This window comes from Castor canadensis, chromosome X (assembly GCF_047511655.1).
Source record: "Castor canadensis chromosome X, mCasCan1.hap1v2, whole genome shotgun sequence".
NCBI classification, from domain to species: domain Eukaryota; kingdom Metazoa; phylum Chordata; class Mammalia; order Rodentia; family Castoridae; genus Castor; species Castor canadensis.
The window spans coordinates 135,011,282-135,028,038 of record NC_133405.1 but is presented as its reverse complement, the minus strand read 5'-3'; the positions used below and the strand labels follow the sequence as shown (position 1 = coordinate 135,028,038).

The following is a 16,757-nucleotide window of genomic DNA, read 5'->3' as shown; positions in this document are numbered from 1 at the left end:
CAAGGAAAAGCCAGTTCAAAAAATTATTTCAAAACAACCAACCAGCATCTTTAAATGGACAGCAAGTCCTACCATGCTAACATTTCCTGAAAGAGAGACAGCAGAGAAGAAATAAAAACTTTAACATGAAGACATTGAGCATTCTAAACCATGTGCAAAAACTTAAAACATCTGTTGAAAAGGGACATTTTTCAGATGCATAGTTAAAATTCCGGTTACAGTATCTTCCTATTTATGTCCTAAAACCTGCCTGATCTCAGCATTGGGACAAATGAGAACAGAAATGCCTTTTAAACTTTTAAAGGCTTGACTTTCAAATGAAGGCTACCACACCACATAGCTGTTGACACTGTGTGCTATGTCTGAGAAGAAAGAGGATGTTGAAGGAGAGGTTCTGTTTTCATCCCTTAGAGAGCTTTTTGAGAGCCTAAGCCTGCACAGGTAGTCTTTCTGGGTGGGTGAATATTCGTTCTCCAGCTTGCCTCTAACTCGCTGGCTTCTTTATACTTAACTTTTCTTTGCCTTCACCTCACCGTTTGTTCAATGAGGATCAAATTGCCCTTCATTCTGTCCTGGGGAGGTGGCAGAGAATAAATAGATCATGTTTGTAAAGGACTTTCTAATCCTCAGGAGGAAAGATGACTAAGAAGACTTTCATTATTCAGCCAGATGTCCTTGGGCATTTTAATTCCAATCTAAAGAATGCAAAATGGGCTAATCAGAGTCACAGCCTCGTGGTAATAGCAGCGTGCTAGCCTTGCAAGAATTTAGCAGCTGTGACTGAAAGTGAACTCCTCTCAGTAGATCAGAAATATAGCACCCATTTCTTCTCTTAAGAGTTTTTTCTAAACTTATTGGCGTGTTAAAAACACAAAATATGTCTGTCTGGTAGGCAATTTTGTCTGGAGAATCCACATTTTTTTTCCAGCTTGAGAATGAAGTATTTGTTCTTCTTCTGTTGGAGGGACAATGGGTGGCTCCCTATGTGGGAAGGATATTTGCAGTTGTGGGAATGCCACAGGCAAACCTGTTGTTTTTGGCTGGGCTTCTAGAACAGGTGGCCATGCCTTTCCTTTAGCCTGGGAACAGCAAATTCCTTCTCAGGAAGGTTCGGGAAAGTTTCCCATTTATGATCAGAGTGCAGAAAAAGGTTGGTACACACTTCGAAAATGACTTCCTGGTAAAGGCAAGTGAGGTTTACTGTTTGTTCTTTTTATTTCAAACCTAACTCAGTATGGCCTTACCTTCAAAGAATTCTGTCCAACACCTTTGGTGCCAACCTGGCAGAAACCCAGCCACTCTGTATCTTATAGCCAGCCAGGTAGCCTTGTAATTCTGTTAGCAATTTCTGGCTACCCAGAATTTGTGACTAGCCAGAGGCAGCGGTCTCTTCTGGGTTGCCACACCACTGTTCAGCATTTGTGCAGCCCTAGGGATGGATCACTCACCAGCAAAAAGATTGAATTTCATTGCGGAGCTGATGACACATGGGTCGGTTTTGATAGTTAACCCTGCAAATTCAGCAGGGGCTCCAGGGCTGAGCTGACAAATTGGCTGGTGGATGAGATTCACCCTGCCTCAACACAGCAGTCATGTCTCCCCCAAGAAAAACAAAGCTGGGGTTCACCCTTGTAATAATACTGCCATCTCTTTCCCCCCCCTACATTCTTGTCTTCAACTGACCAGTTGGCTTAGATGAACACTCTCTCTTCTGTCTCCTCCCCCCATCACATCCACTTTTGGAGTACCCAACAGGCAAAAAAAAAAATGTTAGCTATATAGACGTGGGATAAAAAATTGTCCACTCATTTAAAAACTAAAGAGTTGCAACATGTGTACTTGTGCCCTTAAAACTTCAATACTGGGCTCTTTTTTCCAACCTCACATGAATGCCACTGCTACTCATGGCAAAGACCATTTATCCCAAACTCAGGACAGTACGGCCTTGGGGATCAGGCAATGGAAGTGCCACCATTCCACAGGAATAGTGTGGGAAGAAGGATTCTGGAAATTGAGCTCAGACACCACCGGGGAGAGGACAGGTGGCTCTGCACAGGATCAAGTGACTTCTTTGTTCCGGCTTAGGACTTTTATCAAAAATGTTACTGCATTCCTCCTTTTCCTTTTTAATCCTTTCCAGTTAGCCTTCTCGCTCTTTTTCTCCATCCGATCTGATTGTCGGGCATTTAAAAAAAAAAAAAAACGAGGCTGGACTGTAGGTTTGCAAAACTTAAAACCGGCCTCCGCCCCCACAGTCTGGCAATTCATTGAAAGCACACGGCACTACTTGTGCTCTTCTGTACTCGCTGAAACTTGCCAGGCATGCTTGCTTAGGAGCAAGTGAGGGGGCAAGAAGGCTAAGTAAGGGTCTTTGCGCCTGACCACTCACTGGGGGCTCTGCTTCAGCTCCGGAAGCTGCAAGAAAGGGACATAAAGTTCTAAACCCCATGCCCCAACCATTAATTGGAAGGTTCACTTTCCCCAGAGTGAGCACACCGGGTGGCGCATACCCAGCCCACTTGGAAGAAAAAAGCCAAGAGCTTTTCCGGTGGCAATACAGATGCTAACTTTCCCACCCAGATTTACTCAGCTCTGACAAAAGTAGCATTGCTCCTCTGTGATCGCTGGCTTCCCCAGCTCCTGGGATGTTTTTCCAGTCTTGTTTTCCCCTTATGAGGATTGATCTTGATATTCAAATATTGACCTAAGATTCTTCCATAACTTTGAGTTGTAAATTACACCCTTTCTAGGCTTCCTAATCCACTCTTTCCTGTTCTTTTCTTTCTTAAAAGCAAAGCTATAAACCTCTGCCTGGGCTGATAAGGATTTTTATCATCATGCCCAGAGCGACGGAAGAAGCTGCTGGCTTAGAATTCTTTTCAAAGACTCATTTCGGTAATCCCCCAGCCTTTCTTCCGCTCATTACTTTCGAAGCTGTCTTCTCACATCCCCAAGCAATACAGCTCCCCAACTGCTAGGACGGAAAAAACAAATCTGCATTTTTCTGGAAGGGCGGTGTGCTGGATTTGGGCTGGTTCCGCCTTCTAAGCCATAAACTCGCTAAGTGCTCAGAATGGGAAGCCCAAACGAGATAAGCGGCCCCATTTAATTCTTTTGCAGGATAAGCAGTTGTCTTTATTCTAACCCAAAGCCTAGGGTGGAGGCTAAAAGCTCAAGATCGTTCCTGCACAATACATGGCAGAGGCCGCAAACTCGAATGGAAGCACAAATTCTACGAACCGAACCGCTCTTAGCCCTTCACAATCACTGCCTGACATCACCAACCACCAGGAGAGGCAAAAGTGGGGACGGGTGGCTGGCGAGGACCGGGATGGCGGGGGTGGGGGATGGCAGGTAGTCGGCTTCTTGGGTTGCCCTGGGGAAAATGTAGCCCCTCTTTCCGCCGACTGGATCACTTCGGACCTGCATCTGCTCACCCCGCAGGCTCCCGGGAGTAACAGGTCGCAGGGGTCCCACGCTGCGCCCTCCCTCTCCCCTGCCCTCCTCTCGGCGCCAGCGCAGCTGCCAGGCTTACCTGCCTCATGTTTAGAATTCCATGACCCATCCGGCAGGGAGCGAGCTGCGTGGAAGCGCACGCCGCAGCCTTCCGAGTGCAGACACCAAAGCCAACAGAAGCCCGCAAGACAAAAGCGACCCCGGCGCAATCCACAGGCAGCCAAGAGCACGTTTTTTCGTCCTCTTTTTCTTTGATCTGTTGCTACACGCACTCTGGCCGAGACAATGTCAAGTTTCTTAACCTTTCCTTTCCCAGCCTATGAGAAGTCGGGCGCAGGGAAGCGAGGACCGCCTGGCTCTTATTTCAAATCAGTTCTCAGGGACGTCGTAGGCGGCGGGCTCGGGCCGCCGACGAGCCTGGCCAATCAGAAGCGGGGGGTGGGCCTGGGAGCCGGGGGACACTGCCTCCGCCAGGATTAGGGACCTTTCTGGAGTCGAATGACTCGGAGCAGCTGCAAACAGGGCCCAGAGCTCCCAGAGTAAAGGATGGGTTCTATTCTTATCTAACAGCCCGGTGTCTGCTCAAAGCGCCATTAGCTTCGGGCCTTAAATCCTTGCATTTTAAGAGCTTCCTAAAAAGCACTGAAGCATTCGGAAAGTGCAGAGTTAGTTCAGCCAGAAAAAGTTCAACGCTCAGGATTCAAGATATTTTCAAAAGAGTATCTTGCGCTGGATGCCAACTTTTGCAACTGGGGGGAAGGGCACCAACTTGTTACACGTGGGTTACGTGTTAGCTGAAACAAGCAATCAAGGAAAAGGGTGTTACACACCCCATCTCCATACAAACTGTATACCCAGTCTATAAAAAAATCTTAATGGCGCTGTGCACACAAATATTTTGAAATGCAGCAAGTAAACAAGAATATCATTATTGAAGGACCGAAGGCGTAATTTCAGGTAGAAATATTCCCAGGAGAACAAGAAACACTAATTTTTTAACAAAAAATTGAAAATAAGCACATTTATCTGTCACTATGGTTCCCCTTACCTGTAAAGGTGGTCAGCTGAGCTTAGAACACCTAGTTGGATTCTTGGAAACTTCAACCCAGACTCTTCTTTCTTAACACTATAGAAACAAGAACTCTTTTCAACTCCTAGTGGACATGATTTCAATGTAAAGCTACCTCCTGGATTTCGAGAACGTGCAAACTGAGGAAAGACTACTGTGTGTGGAGCCAGTAACATACTTTTTGTCCAACAAGTAATCACAATTTTGTGAGATTAATCCAATAAATATTTTTAATTTAGAGATATTAGAGGAAAAAGTCAACTGAGCAAATAATGTGTCAGTGGCTTCAGGAGTGTCATCTGTATGATTCAATATTGTGTGAGGTTGGCCCAGTTCTATGAAAATTTGGCAACCCCATCCTTATATGCACCTGGAGGTCTATAACCCCACTTGAGGAGTCTCTGGACCTCCCTAGTGACACAATCTGACCTCAGTCCACTTCTTGTACTTTCTTCAGAGACCTTTGCTATACAGCCTAGACCAAAGTTTCTGAGTCTGGGCACGAGTGACATTTGGGGACAATAGTTCCCTGTGGTAGAGCCACTCAGAGCAGTGTGAAATGTTTAGCAGTATCCCCAGACTCTGCCCACTAGATGCTAATAGCACCTCAGCAATCTCAATAGTCAGTAATGTCTCCAGACATTACTAAAAGTAGCAAAACCAGGTTTTGAAAGATTAATTCTCAAACATGAATGGGCAGGGAAGTTTCTGGAGGAGATTGATTAAAAATGCAAATCCTCAGGCTCCTGCTTCAAGGGAATCTGATTGGGAAGGTTTGCCAAGGAGCCTGGGACTCACCATCACCATTTTATTTCACAGCCAAAGAACTCTGATTCACTTTAAGAAAGACTGCATCTATCCCTGCCCTCAGCTAAGTCCCAGCTCTAGGACAACAGGAAGCTCCCAGGCTGCTGAGTAGCTATTTATTCAATCTGAGCTTCTCACAACTGTGTGCTACCCTCACGTCAATGTCACAAGGTCAGTGTGAGCTAGGATTTCTCTCTCAAGGACAGAGCCCTTTCAAAATTTCTACCATTTCCTTCTCTTTGACCCACGCATCCTCCATCCCACAATCTCAAATGTCAACACTCACGGTTTCCCACAAAGCCCCAAGAAAAATTAATCTCTTCCCTCCTTCTATGCTCATAAAGTAGTTTATACACTTCAGTGCTGTGGACGTAAATGTTTACAAATCAGCTCTCAAAAATAAATAAATACAGAAACAAATGGCAAGATTTGTAGTACTCTCGGCCAATTTCCATGATGCAAATACTCTCTCCTTTCCCGCAGCAAGGGAAAAGCTGAACTTGCAGTTGGAAAGAGCTGCTTGCACTGAGTCAGGAGGTGAACAATTCATGGCCCATCTCGCTGTTCCACTTTGATGCCTTACTGTAATAATACATTCCTGAATCCTTCTCTCCTCCTAAACTAAACTATACAAGTCTCAAGGACAAGACTGCTGTCTTAGTCATCTCTGTAACCTCAGCGACTTTCGCCATACCTACCACTAGCAAACATTTGGGGAATGAAAACAAAACGTAATACACAGCTTCCCCTAGACATGAAGAACACTCGGATTTCTGCCACCTGCTACATTAAGGAAGGGAGAATAATGTCTTAGAAAGCAAAACTCTTGGATTACCTTTTGCCCGTAATTTAATATCTATTCTATACCTCTGACATGTACATAGATACCAAGGTATGTGACACTTTCATATAAAAAATACATTGTCTCACGAATCTATCAATGAAGTTGAGGTTCTGTGTTAGAGGCTGGCCTCTCCTCTTTCACTCTGACCTGCACATAGGTCGAATGAGAGAGTGTTAAAATGGAAGAGGGCTTATAGTTGTCACCAAAATACCAAACAGTAGCCATCACCATAGGCAGGCAAGATTATTGAGACAAAGAAAATAACTCAAGGTCTTATCTTTATAAATGGCTGTACCAAGAATCATATTAGAATTATTCTGCTTTATGACTGCTATGATCTGAATTCATATGTTGAAAACTTAATGTGCAAGGTATTAAAGAGGCGGGGCCTTGGTGATTAGGTCATAAGGGCAGAGCCCTCGTGAATGGGGTTAGCGTCAAAGATGCCTGAGGGAGTCTGTTTGCCCTTTCTGCCATGTAAGGACACAGCAACAGGCACCCTCTATGAAGCAGAGAACTGAGAGTCAGACACTGAGAGCACAGACTTGGACACAGAGCCTACTGGCACCTCCATCTCAACTTCTCAGCCTCCACAACTGAGCAATAAATGTCTGTTGTGTACAAGTTGCCCAGGCTAAGGTATTTTGTTATAGCAGCCTAAACTAAAATAGTGCTGTAAAGTACCCTGTCTCCAGAAATGATTCCCAAAACCCCTAAGCAAAGTGAAACACAATTGTCTTTTTCATTTACAAATAAATATGATCTTTTAAATTTTTAAATGAAATAAATTTCTCTTTGGGGTTGTGCCTGGACTGAGGATTTGTTCTACCTATTCAAAACAGTGGAAACAAGTAAAGTGAAGCAAGGAAAGTAATTTTGATTTACCAAGGAAACTGATGTCCTGGTGCCAAGTCGGTGATTAACGACGTTTACAAATGTTAGTTCCTTTAAGAAGCAGCCTAGACGATTATCCTCGGTAGTTTTGTGGGGGGTTGGTTATAAACAGACCTCCACAGCAAACTCACAGGTGGGTGGTCAGGGTCAGGCTCTACTAAAACATGGATGGGCACTGGTATGCAATCTTGGAGGATAACTAACCAGGTATCCACCACCCCTCTCGGTGATCTGTTAGGTGGAAGCCTGTGGAATGAGAGCTTACATAAGTAAAAAATGGCTGAATAGCAGCAACCTTAAATAATTTATTACTATGTGTGTCAGGACACATCTTCAAAAGTCAGCGAGAACCAAGCTGCATTGCCTAGACAGTGTGCCCAGTACAAGAACACAGTTTTTGGGGTCTGTGAAAAGAATGTATTTATACTGTCCTGGAAGTTCCAGAAATCCATTTGCTTTATCTTTATGGGGACAGAAGAGAATTTGAGGAACACTGTGTCTGAGGTGGATCCATGAAGGTAATTTTAGTTGACAACATAAGTCCCTGCTTAGAAAATGAAAATTCTAAAGCATTCTTATAGGAAATCCCCCAAAAGAAGTAAGTTTCTGCTCACTGAGTGCAAGTACTCAGTGAAGTTAGTTTCTGTCAGTGAGTTAAGTGAAATGTTGTGACCCACAGCAAGGATGAGGCAAAGGAGACCGAAGCCCATCTGCAGTACTGACCCATGGCCTTCAGGTAAACCAACAGGCATCTCTAGGGGCCCAAGATTACTCAGGCACTTTGAATGAAACCATAAAGTGTGCCTGGGGCAAATACTCCTGCTTGTTTTTATGAATGTTTTGGATGACTAGTGCTGGAAAGGGAGGAAGAAATTCATGAATGCAGAAAGAAAACAAATGTAGACACTGAGAGAAGTAGCTTAGTATACCACGCTCTAAGGAGAGACTTTCAGGCAGGGCAGAACTGACTAAGGGGTCACTGGTCAGGGTTTTAAATAAATTGAGCATGATGTTTCCTCTTGAAAATTAAAAAAATTAAAGAAATAATGTTATTTTAATATTTTAGAGACAGAGTCTCACTATGTAGCCCAGGCTTGCCTTGAACTCAAAATCTTCATGCCTCAGCCTCCTAAATGCTGGAATTACAGGTGTGCAACCCCATACTGAGCTTTAAACTTTAGCTCTAACTTAAACTATTAATATTATAATAATATTAATATGCAATAGTGTTAATATTACAATTTTAACATGTCATAATATTCGTATTAACTTGTTATATAACTTAACTCTAACTTATAATATGCATTTAGAGGTGAACTACTTTGACTGTCTATATTTTTTTTCCCAATTTTTATTATATATTCATTTTACAGGGGGAGCGGGGGTTCATTGTAACAATTCTGAATAGACTTATGTTGTACATTGATTAGGTCGTCCTCACCATCTCCCCACCTTGACTCCCTCCCAAGCCCACTTAAAACAATTGCTGACTGTCTATATTTTATGGATTGATTAAATACAGCTGATTCTTCATCCTTTTCCTTTTAGCAAGTTGATAGATGATCTATGCTTGAATTTAGCAAGAGCTTTTTGTTCTGTTTTCGTTTGTCTTTTGAGACAGAAGGCTCACTCTGTTGCCCAGGCTTAAGTAAACTCCCGGGCTCAAGTGATTATCCCACCTCAGTCTACCAATTTCTGGGACTGCTGACATGCATCACTACACCTAGCTACAAAACTTTTTGTCTCTTCTTACACTCAAAACTTTTCTCCGCTCTTAACTGAGCCTTATTCTGTTTCTTTTCTGTACAATATTCTCTTACTTCCCAAGAGGAATTCTATAATTTCTGAGCCATCTACTTTTTTTACTATAATTTTGTATTGGAATTTGTAAGAGGAACAATTACAATTAATTTTTTTTTACTTGTCTTATCTCCCCTTCCTAGATTCTGAGGTCATTGAGGCTGATATCAGCCAGAAGTCTCCAGAGAAACAGAGCCAATAGGATATATAATATATGTATAGAGACTTGTTTCAGGCTTATGCGACTGCATGGCCTCACATCTTGACATCCCTAGGCTGACTGACCCTGAAGTCCTGACATAGAATTTCTTCTTCAGGGAAACCTCATTTTGCTGATAAGGGCTTCAACTGACTTACTGAGACTCCCTCATTTAAGTAAAGGATAATTTCCTTTACTTAAAGTTAACTGACTGTAGATGTTCACCAGGTTTACAAAACAGCTTCATGGTAAGGTTAGTGAATTGAATAGCTGGATTCCATAGTCTAGCCAAGTTGACATAAAAAACAAACCACCTCAAAGCTCATGCCCACACATCTGTATGTCCCTTGTAATAATGAGCACAGAATCGGTCAATTGGTCAGAAAATGTTTACTGAATTATTGCAATGAACAAAACTAATTTAAACCCTCCATTAAAAGAGGCCTCTCTCTTTTTTTTTTTTAATAATTAACTTTTGCTAATAGATTGACTGCGTTCTTCTCAGCTGCAAGTCTGGAAGGTAAGAAGCATAACATTTAGAGATTAAGTGACTTCTGACAATTCTATACCAAGTCATAGTATCCATCAGATGTCAGGACAGAATGCAATTATTTTCATACTAAGACTTACAATTTTTGCATCCCACGTACTCTTTCTTTGGAAACCACTCAAAGGTGTATTTCAGAAAAAATAGGGAAAGAAACAGTAAAGATAAGCCGATGAGGTTGAGAAAATAAAGGAGCCAATATCAAGAGAACTAAGTAAAGTACAGATGATAGGTAGATACACTGTCTCAGAAAGGCCCTGGTCTAAATTTTAACAGGAACGTGGAAAGCTCCTGAAGGTAGGTCTTCAGAGAGAGGAAAAAAATGATACTGATCCACCACATTTGACGATGACCAAGTACATGCAAATATAAGCAAATTATGAAGCTATTAATGACTAAGAAAAACAAAAGAATACAAAAAATGGAAGCTCGGTCATAGAACGCTCCTTAAACTGACAATGAACTGATATAGTAGCAGAGATTACTAGAAGTCAACTCAGAATCCATCTTTATCTTCCTTCTTTTTTGTTGTTGTTTGCTTATGTTTTTGTTTTTTGGGGGGACAGAGTCTTGCTATGTAACCCAGGCTGGCCTTGATCTCATGATCTTCCTGCTTCAGCCTCCTGAGTGTTAGGATTATAGGCATATGCCACCACCCATTCCTGGCTTTCCCATTTGTTGCTTTACAACAGAATCTCAATTTATTTGGGGACAGAAATGACAGAAATGCGCCCACCTGAAGAACACTTTCCAGCCTCCCTTGCAAGCATAGGTGGTCAGGTGAAACTATTATGGCCTATGAAGTTTTAATAGAGGCTACTATGTAGAGGCTTGGGGGAAGCTCTTTAATGGGGACACACACTATCCTTTGCCCTCATCAGATTCGCCACCAGGAATATGGCTGCAAGGCCTGGGAGGCTGGGCCATTCTGGAACCATGAGGAGAATAGAGCACATAGTAAAGCTGGAAAACAGGAAAAGTAAAAAGGTTCTGGATTCCTGAGGGTATCGTGGAGCCTTTGAATGACTCTGAACGTCATGTTGTATTAGAAAAATAAATAAAATAATCTGCTCAAGCCAACATTTTGGTACTTATGTTACTATGGGAAATAATTCCAGAAACCATCATATCAGAGAATGTGGAGTGGGTATGAGGAAGGTAATTCAACAGGGTAGTACTTTTGTGTGTGTGTGTGTGTGTGTGTGTGTGTGGTGCTGGTGATCAAACCCAGGTAGGGATAATTCCTTTTTGATCATATATATAGAATGTTAAAGATAATGTATAAAATTCATAAGCCAAGAAAGATCAGTAAAAGCATATTATAGGAAATATAGAAGTACATAGCAAAGGAAATATTTGCCAGTTGAAAATGATTGCCCCCAGGGTGGAATGGGATGGGATAGATTGCTGTTTTTCATTATGCCTTTAATACATTTGTACTTGAACATGTATAACTTTGATAAAAATTAAAATTGATGAAAACAAACAAAAAGACATTGGCTGGTTATTAATCAATTTCTTGTCTTTAAATTCACTTCCCGCGAACTAGCAGTGTTTTATGATTATCTGGCCCATGGCTGACCAAAGAGTCATAGTAGAGCCTTAAACAAATTACATGCCTGGTGGCCTATTCTGAACTCCCAAGTATAATGTCACCATGTCATGCACATATGAGCCCATTGGCATTTCCTGTTTCCACCACCACAGCTTTAATTTGCTGAAGGTTTATTTGCTAAGTGCAGCCAGAAATACATATATTAGCCCTGATCCAAACTTTTTTAGACAAACATTCTTTGAAGTCTTCAGGAATGAGGATTCTACAACTCAAATGCCTTAACAATCCATTAATCAAAATCCCCTTTTTCATCTTATTCCTAATTGGCATCATTTTTTATGTAAATCCTTTTATGTAGGTTTAGGTGTGGTGAGGAATAGCTGTTAGTGTTCTCCATATTGTAACCATTTTCCTTCTTATCCTTATTCTTTTATCTTACTTGCCTTATATGTGAAGAGGATTAGTCCCTCAAACTTTTAATATTTTAATGCCCAAAGGTGATTTTAAAACTTGTATTAGAGTTTTAAAAAATTATCTTTTGTGAGTCAGATCTGATTTTTTGCATGTTAGAAACCAGCAAATCAGGCTGGTTCATTTATAATCAAGGGGCTATAAGAAAGTGAATAGAAATTTTAATCAAATGAAATTTTGAACAGGATTTGCATTCCTTGCTTATAAAAAGTCAATGTTTTATCATTTTGATTGGCACTTCTCAAATGTACAGACAGATTGCCTGCATGGTAGTGCTATTGCTGATTGGTGAAAACCCTCTCAATTATAATATCTCTGCTTGTGTTTAGGGTACTGGTAAAGATTGAAACTACATATGAATCATAATTTACACTTCCCTTTCCTTCATGACCACAGATTAGGGTGTTTATTACTCTTATTTAAAATAATATTTGTCCTTATTTCTTTATAACTAGACAGCTTTTCCTCTGCTGGGAACTACTTAGGAAAATTCACACATACTGAACTAGGCTTTCCTATGCTTGTCCCCCAGCGCAAGATAAGCTTATCAAGTCATTTAAAGGGAGAAAATGCAAACACTTAGTATCAGTGCCTTAGCCTTCTCCATGTTTATTAAAGAGATCTAAATGTCTGCGAAACTGCATTCAAATGAGGCTTCATTTTATTCTCCCTTGAATTATACTTTACAAAAGAAGGGGCCTTTACTGTCTACTTTATTTCATAAATAGTGATGGTATTGGAATTATTTTAATGTGAATGATTAAAAGTGAACAAAATAACTGTGCTCTTTCTTGTGGCACTAACTTGCATCAAAAAGGCCTACTGATATCTCTGTATCTGTGTGTGTGTGCTGGGGGGGTTGATAATATTGATATGGTCATTGATAGAGACCAACCAACTGGTACATAGGCGAGCTCATCTGCAGCAGGGCAAATTAATCTAGCCCAATTAAGAGAATTCAAAACCAGTTGATACACTGCCCACTAAGAGGGCTAATGAAATTAAAATGTGGATAGCTACACTACAGAGATACGCGATTTAGTACTGCAAAACCCACCAGGAGGTATTTGTGCCGAATTAAAAGAGGTAATGAAAGGAATCCAGTATCTATCACAAGGCAGTTATGCATCAGGCCCTAGGAAGATGCAGCAGGTGGAGAGTTGGTAGATGGGAAACTGGAGCACTCCAGAGCCTGTGGTCTTTCCAGCAATGGTGCTGCCATGGAATACAGATACAGTTAATTCCTTTTTGGAAAGAGGCATCAAATCCCAGCACACCTGTGACTGGTCTCTAACACTTTATCTCCTGTGCCTCATACAGTGTTGGGATGTAGGGATTTAACGCTTAGATTCTGATATGGCTCTGAAATCCTCAAACTCCATCTCTCACACTGAACCTTCAAGATAAGCCAGGAATTAGCCATTTACCTTTGAAGACAAAAAGAAGCACTCCAATAATGTTTATTTACTTTAAGTGGTTTTCCAATTTGAGTTGTGTTCACGTGATCCTTGGTAGGTAGGAAACGCACTGCACATGCCTATTGAAAGGGTGGCCCTCATAGAAAAAGATGTCGTTTTGCTGTGCAGTGCAAGCTGCAGGTTTTAGGGCTGTTTCTTTATTACTGCGAATGAGGTTTTCCTTCCCCACTTAGAATTTATCAGTGGCTTTCCCAATAGAATACATTTTTTGTGATTCATTTTCAGTTAGGAATGCAGCCTTGGAGCTTTTGCCTTCCTCAGAGCTAATTGGTTCATCAGTGGTTTAACCATTGATTTTGCTAGCAACATATTCATATCTGTGGATCACTATGAACTGATTTGCATCACTCCCAGCGCATCCAAAGAGCTCCAGCATGGAGGCAAGTGCCTCCTGTAAGAAAGATTCTAGAGCTGGGCGTGGCAGTGCTCTTTGTAATCCCTGCTCTCAGTAGGCTGAGGCAGGAGAATTGGATGGAGAATTCAGGGTCAGCATGGACTATGTAGCAAGATCCTGTGTGTGTGTGGGGGTGTGATGGTGGGATGAGGGGGTGGTACTGGAAGTGAGGTGACTCAGGGACTTTCTAGATGTATTTTGATTTGCTGATGGCATGGCTGCTGTGTCACATAAAGAGAGGAGGCTAGGATGCCTTCCAGGTTCTCCACTGAAACAGCTGGGAAAATGCAGTCACCATTTACTGGGATGGGGATGACTGTAGGAGGAGGCATTGACAGGAGGGGCCACCACCTTGCTTCAGTTTTCTATGGGAGGGGAAGCCTGGAGCATTCTAAAGCCATCCACTGAGACAGAAGGGCCAGGGATATGTTTTTACCATATGTGAAAAAAAATTGGCCATAATTATTTGATTTGATTTTCTATTTCTGAAGAAGTACCGCACTGAGGATAGCAGCCCAGCTTCTGGAAACAGCTGTAGTCCAAATAGCAATCTTGTCATTTATTGGCTGTGTGCTTGTGACTGACCCATCAGCATAATCTCCCTCAAAGTTCTTGTGAGAATCGAATGAGGTGATTTATTTAAAATAATATTATTTGATGTTAATGAGCACTTACTAGATGCCAGACACTGTTGTGAACACATTTATTCCTTCTTTACCCTATGAGGAAACAGCTAATATCATCCTCCTTTTCCAGGAGGGAAAACTGAGGTATAGAGAAGCAAAGTAACTTGCCAAGATCACGCAGGTGGTTTATGTGCTCTCTTAACCATAGCACTATGAGAATTCAGCACACAACACTCAGAAATAATAGCTCATATTATGGTCAGGTCATTAACAAAACAAGAGAAACATCTGACAGTCAGTTGTATATTTGTACGGTCATCACATGACTTAGTTTCCATCTGTGCCTCACTTTCTCCAGCTCTATTTTGGGTGCCCAGTCTGTGTTCTTCCTTCCTTGGAATGCACAGATATGGTGAACCCTTTGCTGAGAAAATCAGAAGAGTGCATTTAACATTTGAAAGTTTCATGTAAAAACTCTTGAGGCCCAGGAATCCTTAAGAGTCAGAAAATCCATCACAAGCATCCAAATGCTAGGTTTTTTTTTTCTACTGTCATTAAACGACATTTAAGACTGTAGCATATTTACCTGTGTTCCATACACTTGCAAGTAGCCCCAGGGCAAGCCACAATGCCTGCCATTGCTGGCAGGGTTTGTCCTCCCTCACAATCCCCTTGGCCCAAAGTGCTTTCAGATGGGAGGGACACTCCTGAACCCCTGCCTCTTATCTCGCCTAATTAGGCTTTCATTGTCTGACCTAATGAGCTTCCAAAACAGCTTTCATTTTAGTTAGGGCATATTTCCAGATGTGTTTTTAAGTGTTAATCGTGCTACATAAATGATAACCTGCCTCCTGAAGCTTCTGGCAAATACAGCCTGTGACCAATTGTACTATTTTAACCATCAATTCCTAAAAACGCAAGTCAGCTGTATTGCACCTATTTTTTCTTTCTGTGTTTCTTTTTTTGTTTTTTTTTTTTTTTTTTTTTTGTGGTACTGAGGCTTGAACTCAGAGCCTGGCACCACTTCCTCTACCACTTGAGCCATGCTCCCAGACTCTGTGTGTGTGTGTGTGTGTGTGTGTGTGTGTGTGTGTGTTTGTATCTTGAGCAAGTTATTTAATGTCTCTGTGATCAGCTTCCTTACTTGGACATTGAAAGAATTTCCTGCCTTGGCATCCCACCACAATCACCTAGAGGAGATTGAAAAGATACTGTTGACTGAATCCCAGAAACTGTGGTTCAATTGAGGTGGTCTAGGCTGGGTTTGGGGCATTTAAAAAGCTTCCCTAGGGAATTCGGATGGTTAGCGCAGCCTGAGGACCAAAGGTCTACATCAGCATCAGGATCCCCTGGAGGGCTTGTTTGAACAGGCAACAGAGCAGCCCCAGAGGTTCTGATTCAGCAGAGCTGGGGGAGGGTCTGGGAAAGTGCATTTGCAGCAAGTCTCTGTTGGGGCTGATGCCAGTGGCCTCACAAATGCTTCCCCAGATCCAGGGTCTGAAACTCTGGCTGTGGATCCCAAGCCTGCCCACCACCTGTTTTGGTACATTCTCCCAGTTAAGAATGGTTCTTGAAGCTTTTAAATGGCTGGGGGAAAAAACCCCAAAGAATTGTACTTCATGACATAGGAAAAGCAAAGGTAATTCAATGTCCATTTCAGTGTCCACAAATAAAGTTTTATTGGAACATGGCCATGCCCATTCAGCCCATTTTTAACCAAGCCCTGTATGATGGCACAGATTGCATGTTGGTGAAACTAGCTGTGACTGACACTGGCTACTCTGAGCTCTAGCCAGGTGTGTTTAGCCTTCTGAAGGGATCAGATTGTGCCAGCCCACAATATACCTATTTGGATTAGTTCAAGCTAAAAGCAATTGAGAGTCAAGGACTACAGGGAGCGTTCTCTGCCCTCCCCTTATATGCCTAAAAGCAATGTGCAAATTTCCGCTGGAGGAAAGTGCCCTCCAGTGCCACAGAGAGAAAGGTGACTCAGCACTGAAGATGGGAATCCAGACCAAGATGACCTTGCAGAAACAGACCTTCTTATTTTCCATATTTCCCTTGCGTATTTCCTGGTCACTGACCCACGATTGAAAACTCTCTTTCCATTGTTAAATAGGTACCTAAGTACCCTGAGTCGGTTTCTTTGAGTTTCACCCCTTTTCTGTGAACTACTGTGAACATAAATATTAATAAAAATTGTGTGCCGTTCCTCCTGGCAATCCGTCTTTTGCTAGTTTGATCCATAGGTCTTCAGGGACTGAACCAAAGAGGGTAGAGAAAAGGATGTTCCTTCCCAACAGTCCCTAGTTAAGAGATGTGAGAAGCTGAAACTTGCAGGTTCCAAGGTCCCCTTTTGCCTTACCTCAATTCGTGAACACATATTATAGAAAGTGCCTCTCCTGACTTTTCCTGGTATCCCATGTCCTACGACAGGACTGCAAAAAGGCCACTCCATCAGAGAAAGCCTCTTGGAAGGCTTTCTATCTGAAGTAGGTCAGATAGATAGAAAGATGAAGAGACAGGGAAATTACACTACATTTAATACTATTTAAAGGGCCAGACTCAGACACTGGAAGAAGGAAGTAAAAGCTGAAAAGCCAGAGCAGCTAGTCAC

The 16,757-nt window shown here is 42.1% G+C and overlaps 1 protein-coding gene across 3 annotated transcripts in view; it reads right to left on the bottom strand.

The window, feature by feature from the left end:
- The window catches only part of Mid1 (midline 1), a 328,176-nt gene that overhangs the window by 144,622 nt on the left and 166,797 nt on the right, over window positions 1-16,757 (bottom strand). For 2 of the 3 annotated variants that reach the window (XM_074064163.1, XM_074064166.1), the window contains exon 1: window positions 3,536-3,831. The exons of the other annotated variant lie outside the window; for it this stretch is intronic. The gene's annotated coding sequence lies outside the window, so the exon portion shown is untranslated. Of the gene's footprint in view, window positions 1-3,535; window positions 3,832-16,757 lie in introns of those variants that run through there. 3 annotated transcript variants of the gene reach the window in all.